General features: G+C 40.8%; 1 protein-coding gene and 1 pseudogene across 3 annotated transcripts in view; one reads left to right on the top strand and one right to left on the bottom strand.

Moving 5' to 3' along the window:
* Positions 1-4,442: 4,442 nt before the first annotated feature.
* On the bottom strand, positions 4,443-5,341 carry LOC102495901 (uncharacterized protein NKAPD1 pseudogene; annotated as a pseudogene).
* A 3,170-nt stretch (positions 5,342-8,511) lies between these two features.
* SRSF5 (serine and arginine rich splicing factor 5) overlaps positions 8,512-8,962 on the top strand; it is a 14,976-nt gene continuing 14,525 nt past the window's right edge. The window contains exon 1 of one of the 3 annotated variants that reach the window (XM_014585379.2): positions 8,512-8,681. The gene's annotated coding sequence lies outside the window, so the exon portion shown is untranslated. Of the gene's footprint in view, positions 8,811-8,962 lie in introns of all 3 variants that reach the window. The other 2 variants (XM_006171504.3, XM_006171505.3) reach the window with 2 other exon arrangements.

The following is an 8,962-nucleotide window of genomic DNA, read 5'->3' as shown; positions in this document are numbered from 1 at the left end:
CCTGCAAGAAAACTTTCCAAACCTAGAGAGGCACTCAAAGATCCAGTCCTAAGAAATACAAAGGACCCCAAATAGAATCAACCCAAGATATTCTCCAAGACACATTATATCCAGATTGACCAAAACCACAGACAAAGACAAGATACTAAGACTGCCAAGAGAGAAACGGCAAGTTACCTACGAAGGATATCCCATCAGGCTAACATTGGACCTCTCATCAGAAACAATACAAGTGGGGAAAGAATGGGAAAATATATTCAAAATGTTAAGAGAAAAGCAATTTCAACCAAGAATACTATATACCCAGCAAGATTATCCTTCATATGGGAAGAAAAGACAATAATATTCTCAGATAAACAAAACCTGAAAGAATTTACCAACACCAGACCAGATCTCCAAAAAGTTCTGAAGGGAGTGCTATATCAGGAAAATTAAATACAGACACACAGAAATAAGAGTTTAAAAACTAAGAAAATGGCCAACTTAATTATAGAGATATGTCTGGAGTTGAATATTATATCCCAGATTTAATTGGGAAGATCACACCACAACAGAAGATAGATTAAGTACATGAGACTAAACTGGTGAAATAGCATTTTATGACTTTTGACTAAAATATTGCTGATTTTCTTCTAGGCTTTGTTTTCCAGTTTTAAGAGTTTTTGCCTTGTTTTGAGCTGCTGGTAGGTTCATGTACCTACTATTTGAACAAAATCCTAACCTCTTTCCTGGTTTTAAGTTTTAAGTAAAGTTCCTTAGTATTTCTTTGATTTATTAAAGCTAAAACTGCTTTTTTGAAATTAAAAATATATTAAAAATACCTTTTAATGACCACAGTAAGCTTTATAGCATCAGCTAGGTGTTACCTTATAGTATATTCATTCTACTCAGAGTTTCACACCTAAAGTCAGACCCATTCACTGATATGTACATACCGGCTGAACTTGCTATTGAAAGTGGTTAGATTACTTAAGAAACTTTGTGTATCAGTAAAATGTGGGGGGAAAAAGAAATGGAAAACAACTGTAGACACCTAAGATGGTATGGGAAGGGGGTGAGAAATGGCGGACGGTGAGAAATAGGGGTAAAACTAGAAATGAAAAATGAATGACAATAACACGTATTATTAAGCCACGATGCAGTATATTTTGGATGGGAAATCACATTTTGTATGCTGTGACAATGCTCAGGGAATGAATGTAAACTAATTAATTAATTAAAAATGTTTCAGAAGAAAATTACAGTACACTTATAACTAGATTCTAGCTTTGTCCATAATTTTAGTTTAAGGTATTTTGTGAATCAATAAAATGTGAAAAAAATGTAAACAAAATAAAATTAAAAATAAAATTAAAAAAATAAAAAAACAATTTTATTATCTGACAAAGGGAGTAGGATGTAGCATTAATAAAGCAGTTTAGAGTCTAGGAATCATTTAGATCGGGGGTGGGCAGACATTTCACGCAAAGGGCCAGAGAGTAAACATTTCAGATTCTGTGAGCCATGTGGTTTCTATCGTCCTGCTCATGGAGTACGACAGATGTCAACAATAAGGAAATGAATGGAGTAGTTATGTTCCAAGAAACTTATTTATGGATATAGACCTTTAAATTTCATATAACTTTTATGTGGTCACAAGATGTTATTTTTCCTTTAGGTACATGTGTGTGTTTTTAATACATTATTTTTAAGTCAAGGTTTCACTGGTGCAATCCTCCTGCCTCAGCCCCCTGAACTCAGGGATTATAGGCGCTCATTACCACACCCCACCTTTGGGTTGAACTTGGAACGGAACCCAGGCCTTCCATGTAGTCCTGGTCGGTGTAGCACAGTGTTTTCGTAGCTCACACCATCACAGTTGGGCCTGTTTTTCCTTTTATCCTAAGGGTAAAAATCTTTTTCAAGGTATAAAAATAAATAAGATGCTGAATTAGGCCTACAGGCCATAATGTAGTAACTCCTGAATTAGATAAAAATCAGGACTAGGAAGGATAGAACAACATCACAATTATGCTGGAAGTCTTCAACAGGGATGGTTAATAAATGTGTTCATTTAATATATGATTTTTCAGCATCTTTATTCCTTTACTACAGATTTGCTACTCACTTGGCATTTTGGGAAAAGGATGCCGAGTCCTTTTCTTCAAACATTAATACAAGAACAGAATGAGAGGGAAAAAATACTCATGCAAATCCAGGTTTCTAAATGTTGAGTCTTTTATGTAGCAGGCATTTCTGGAAAACATGAGTAACATATATCTTTAATAAAGTCCGTGATGAGAAAATTATAGCAGTATAAACGGAATACTGTTAGGTCACCTAGGAGGGAGAGTAATTCTCACCGAAGATAAGGTTATGTTTATTGGAAACATTGGCAAGAAACAACCTAGTACTAACGCTAGGCAATTACCCATGGGGGAAAAAAAAACTCTGCAGAAGAGAAATGTTTTAAAATATTGCTACTAGGTACTACTAAGGAAAACTTTTGGGAACATCACAAACTTTTAAACAATAAACAGAGAGAAAAGAGTTTATAAACAGTTAGTCCTGAAGAAAATCACAACGCTAGGAGCTGATGGAAACAACTTTTCCCATGATGCACAGCACTATCTTTTTTTCTTTTTCACCCACAGAAAACCTTTTCTGGATTACTTTCTTGTATTGCAGCAAAAATAATGCATAGTGGGTGAATTCACAAGCAACTTCTTTTTTCTTTTTCTAAATAATTATTTTATTTAAATTTATTTATTTATTTATTTATTAAATTTGACCAGAGTGGGATAGAGCGAGCAAGAGAAAGAAAGTGAGAAAAGCAAGCTGCCAGATCTGGGACTTGAACCTTGGTCAGCCATGTGGGAGTCCAGTGCCCTCAACCACCAAGCCACTTGTCAGCCCCCAGTAACTGCTTTCATAGTCAACACAAAATGTAGAAAATAATTAGAAGACATATTTCTTCTTCTTTTTTTTTCTCCTAAATTATGCAGAAACCCAGCAAATGTAATTAAATATAGGGGTGTCTTCAAAAAGTTTATGGAAAACACTATGCATGGATTTGAAAAATTTCTTTGGTACCAAAATAAACTGATACGTACTTGTTATAACATATCTGAACACCTTCTATTTGGTCATTGGGAAAGTCATGACACATTTTTGCACAGGAAAACAGAAAAATACATCATAACTTTCCTAATGACCTAACAGTATGAGGTACAAAGACGAATAAGACATCAGTTTCAAAAGAGCCCCTATCCAGGCAACATAAATTTATCAATTCTGCTAAAATCGAAGTAAGAACAAACATCGAATTTATGGTGACACTTGAGTGAAAGAACCATGGAATCATTGATGCTTATAAAAAGCATCCTAAGGGGACAATGTCCCAAAGTTCATAAATAGATAACTCATTTTTGTTTGTTTTAATGCAATTTTTTTAGATAACTCATTTTAACCAGATGATGTTGAAGATGATGCCTGCAATAGTAGATGATCTACATCAATTTACAAGTTAAAAACTAATTCATGGGCCAGGAAGTGGTGCAACCATAATGTAACTGGACCCGTATGAGAAAGGTCTTAGGTTTGCTTCCTGAGACCTCCCTGAGTGCACCAGTGGGGCATTGCAAGAATGCAAATGATCCAGGCCAGCTGAAAGTGGGGGGAGTTCCCTGTTGGAGGTATAAAATCTTCATGCCCTCATTGAAAAGGATGATGATTAATAGCAGAAACAACAACCAACACTATAGACATTGCAACTGGTTCAGCTTACACAATTCTGACCGAACGATTAAAGTTGAGTAAACTTACTGCTCTGTGGGCACTCACACCTTTTGCCTATATCAGTTGCGGACAATGAGCAGAGCTTTTGATAGAAATTTTTTTTTTTTGAGAGGTTTTTTCCTATAGGGCGCGTGCACTCACCAGAAAGAGACAGAGAGACAGAAGGCAAGAAATCACCCTGCAGGAGAGATGGCCACGCCACAATCCCTTCTCCTCCATTCTCCTCTCGGGATCTTGGGCACACACGCACATGAGCCTGGTGTGAGTTTAAGCTACCGGGTCCGGGACTTGAACCATGGTCGACTACATGGGAGTCCAGCGACATAGCCATTATGCCAACTGCTGGTTCCCTCGATAGAATTTTTTTTTTTCAGCTTTCTGGGTCCTTTAATTTGCTGTATATGTACTCTACACTGAATGTGATTCATTGCAAAAAATAATCTCTTCAAGAAATTGACAAAATACCAGATTCCCTATTAACAAGAAAAAGGGATCAGGTTTAACAGGCCAAAATAGAAGACGAGTCTGTCAGAACATGTTTGGATGGCACAAGACAGCTCTGACCTCAGGCCCTCTGTGCTGAACAAGAGTCACTGGCAAAACCCCGAGGCATAAGAACTGCAAGTATCTCAGTCAAGAGGGAAGTAAGAATGTTTCTTTCCCATTTAGTCATCCTCTGAGCTCTCAGCAGACCTTTCATCTGTAGCTACTGTCCAATTTGTGCGTTTATTTGTCCTCTCCTGTATTCCATTATTAGCTATAGGGATATGAACTTCTTTCTCTTCCTTTTTCCTTTTAGTTTTCTTAGTGTCTCTTTCTTCACTTTCTTCAGAACTGCTGGATGCTGAATCATCTGACTGGGAAGTGTCACTTTCTGCCTCTAAGAATAAAGCAGGTTTTTTGAGAGACTTTTTCCTGGATTTTTTCTTGCGTTTATGTGGTTCTTTTTTTTTTCCTGGTACTAGAAGTTCCGGTTTCTTCTGAAAATTCACTTGAGGAATCTGCTGCTACATCTGTGGCTTCTTGTTTGTTTTTCTTCGTTTTTTTTTGTGTGACTTTTTTTTCTGCTTTTTTTTGTGGGATTTCTTTGACTTCTTGTGTTTGCGGGATTCATGGGTAGATGATTTTACCTGAGGAGATTTTTTTTTCCATTGGTAATATCTTGCTGATCACTGTCTGTTTCAAATTCTTCAGGGTATAACTCTTTATAACCACTGTGACCCCATCTGTCTGGCATGTTAGCTTCATAATCATATAACTTCTTGTTCCAAGATTTAGTCTTTAGAAAATCATCTTCCAATGTCCCAGAAATTTCATTCTTTGTCCTCCAATAGTCTCTTTGACTTTCTTCATCAAAACCATCACTACGCATCCGGCTTGAACTACTGGGTAACATTTTCCTTTTCGTCTCCCGGTAAGCATCTTCCATCTGTTTCTCCAGTTCTATTTTCCACATGTCTGATTCCTCTTGAATCTTATTGTGAGCATCTGTGTGCCGAATGACATTCCTCAGAAGGACTTTCCCCAGTGGAACCCAGGACATTCTTCAATCGTGTGCCGCAGCCTCGCGTGGCAGGGGTGGGGGAAAGGAAGCGGTCCCCTGGATAGAAATTTTTAAAAAGTGGAATCAAGAGTTCATATTTCCTTAAATAATTGTAATAGGAAATGGCACGTGGCTTTGCCACTATGTTTCTGAAGACAAAGCATAATCCAAGCAATGGCTACCAAGAGATAGACTGATTCAGTCTAGGCCAGGTGGACCAGTCAAGAGCAAAGGTCATGGCAACAGTTTTCTGGGTAAGCTGGAGGCATTTTGCTTGTTCACTCTCTGGAGGACCAAAGAGTGAACACATCTATTTCGTGTTTTGAGCAAGTTAGCCAAAGCTTTAGCAGAAAAACACCTGGGAAAACCTCACCAGCATCCTTCTCTACCACACATTCCTGTTCATGCTTCTCATCAAACAAGGACAATTTGGGGAGAATTCAAATGGGAAATGAGTAGGCATCCACCTTACAGTCTTGAGTTGGCTCTTTCTGACTTATTTTTATTTCCTAATCTTAAAGAAATTTTTTAAGGGCTACACCCCCTTTAGTTAGTAATGTTAAAAAAAAAAGATGGCATTGACAGGGTTAATTTCCCAGGCTCTTCACTCAGTTCTTCAGGGACAGACTAAAAGGCTGGTATCATGGCTTATAAAAGTGTCTTGCGCTTGATGGACTTAGGTTGAGAAACAGCTTATATTTAAACATTTTTATCTTTTAACTCCAGTTTTCCATGATCTTCTTGAAGTCTCTCGTAAGAACTGACTCAGGACACTTTATGCATTATAAAACGCTAATGCTTATCAGCCCAACAGCTAACAATAACAGTTTAAAAAACAAACAAACAAATACATATGTTCTTTTAAATCCATCCTTAACTCTCCATACCACAGATAACTAACTACATTAAAAAAAAGTTTTATTTTTCAGGAACCAGCAGTTAGCATAATGGCTATGTCGCTGGACTCCCACGTAGTCGACTGCGGCTCGCGTCCCTGACCTGGTGGCTTAAAACCCACACCGGGCGCGTGTGCGTGCGTGCCCAAGATCCCGAGAGGAGAATGGAGGAGAAGGGATTGCAGCATGGCCATCCCCTCCGGGGGGGTGATTTCTCGCTTTCTGTCTCTCTGTCTCTCTCTGTCTGGCGAGCGCATGCGCCCAATAGTGAAAAACTTCTCAAACAAACAAACAAAAAAGTTTTATTTTTTGGGGGGGGGGACCAGCAGTTAGTGTAATGGCTGTGTCGCTGAACTCCCATGTAGTCGACCACGGTTCGAGTCCTGGACCCGGTGGCTTAAACTCACGCCGGGCGTGTGTGCATGCGTGCCCAAGATTCCAAGAGGAGAATGAAGGAGAAGGGATTGTGGCATGGCCATCCCCCTGGGGGGTGATTTCTCACTTTCTGTCTCTCTGTCTCTGTCTTTCTGGTGAGCACACATACCCTATAGCAAAAATCTCTCCAAAAAAAGGAAAAAAAAAGTTTTTTTTGATAGTAACTTTTCTTTATGCTTTGGCATTTTAAGTGACTTTTTGACATTTTTACAATCTGTAGTGATATTTCTTTTTTCATTCTTGATACTATCAATTTGTCTTGTTTTTTTGATCAATCTTCATAGGACTTAATTTTATTTACAGTTATTTTTTCAGGGGGTGAAAAAATAGAAAGTCAGAAATCAGTCCCCTGAGAGATGGCCAGGCTGCAGTCTTTTCTCCTCTGTTCTTGGGATTTGGGGCACACATGCACACATGCTTAGTGTGTTTTTCGTGTGTGGGTCAGGACTTGAACTGCTACCGGCCATGTGGGATCCAGCTGCCTAAACCTCTGCATCACCTGCTGACTCAGTAATACATTTTGCTATATCCGCATTGAAGCTCTCTCTATTTGCACATATAACTGTATGGATAAGCTAATGCGACACGAACTATCTAAGTTCCAGTCTAGAGTCCCTAAGAGCCCCTAAGGTAGAATAAGGGCTGAGTGTTCTTCCTGAACTACTTAATTTATCTGTGTAACTCTAGTTGCATGCAAGCAACCCTAGATTCTAGGCACTTCTCAAAAAAAGGCAGCCTGAGTTTCCGCCTAAAAGAATCAAAGAAACAAACTTTCGCCCTCATTCTATGTTTCAGTTTCTAGACCTCCCAATCTTATTGAGAAAATGCTGGAGTAGTAGGTGGAGAGCTGTGTTTAACACCTACTTTGTAAGCACAACATTCTGTTTCTGAAAAATTGTAGACTTTCATGTGTTCTATTACAGAAACCTGAACAGGGAGGATTAATCAAATACCATTTGGACTTAAAAGCAACTTGAAACCTCTTCTAGCCAGCTCAGTCCCAGAGCAGTGGAAATGCAGAAATCAGCATTCTGGCCACAATTCAAGATGGCTTTCCAACTGCAGTCTTAATGTGAACACTTCATCACCCCAAAACCTCTCATTTAAAAAATATCTGAGGGTAGGCAGCATTAACACAGTGGTTAACACTCTGCGATGCTGGAACCACGTGGGAAGATCCTGGGTTCACAGCTGAAGGTCTCCCTTTACACACCTGCTCGTGATTGGAGCTGGCCCAGGCTGGGATAGAGGAACGAAGATCCTGTTGTGGTGCCTCCCCCATGAGTGTGTCCCCCCACCCCCACCCCCGCGCCCAAGATATAAAGTATCGGCTCCAAAATAAAAGAAGAGAACAGAAAAGAATAAATGTTTTTTAAAGATACTTCAGTTCTTTAGTCACTACAACGAAACCACACATCATGGCACGGTTAAAGAATCTATTTGAGCATCAAGGAGCACACGTGTCTTGATGAGACCTTAGGAGTTGCGCGCGGCCATGGGTCAGAGAAGGCCCGTTAATATTGCAAGACCTGAATTTCTTTTACCCAATAATCTTCCAGGTGTCTGAAATAAAACATTGCAAATACAAAAAAGAGCTGCCATTAGTCAGAAGATATTTTTAATGGAGACAGGATGAGGAACACAACTCCACGACCCAGGAGCGGCCAAGGTCTGCAACAGCTGCCAATAGAGCGCCCTGCACCTGCAGGCCACGCCCACGGCACTTTCCGACCCCGGCCGCACCCACCGCCGGGAGCCCACCGGATCACCGTAGGAAGGCCCCACCCCACCAAAGCTCCCAGCTCGCAAAGACTTCCATCCCTGGAGCCTGTAGGGTGAACTCCCAAGCCCCAGGGGCGGTCCCGGAAGTGACGTAGAGACGCGCCCTCCATTTTGTTGAACGCCAGAGCTGCTAAGTGCGTCAGTTGTGGAGAGACGTAGACGAGTTAAGTCCTGGTCTGCGGGGAGGCGGAAGACTCCGTTGCAGACTACGGACCTCTCTGGGTCTCAGCCGCCAAAGATCCTGTCCGGTAGGTGAGTGGCTCACTTTGAGGGCAAGGCTTCTCGGATCGAGGCTTCTTCATGGCCGCTCAGATCGGGAGTGGCCGGGGCTGCTCTCTTTGCGGAGGACGGCGCCTAATGCACGCAGTTGACTCGAGGTGGGCGCTGGGGCACGTCTCCCTTTTGGCATTGTTTGAGGGGTACTGACGGTGGAAGGGCGGTTATGTGTCTGGCTGTCCACACAGCGGGGTTGCACGCTCCTCCCTGCCACTCTTAGGGCTTCATATGGGAACCCCTTGGGTGCGCGGGC

Source organism: Tupaia chinensis, unplaced genomic scaffold (genome assembly GCF_000334495.1).
Source record: "Tupaia chinensis unplaced genomic scaffold, TupChi_1.0 Scaffold149686_1, whole genome shotgun sequence".
NCBI classification, from domain to species: domain Eukaryota; kingdom Metazoa; phylum Chordata; class Mammalia; order Scandentia; family Tupaiidae; genus Tupaia; species Tupaia belangeri.
This window is presented reverse-complemented; position numbering and strand designations above follow the sequence as displayed.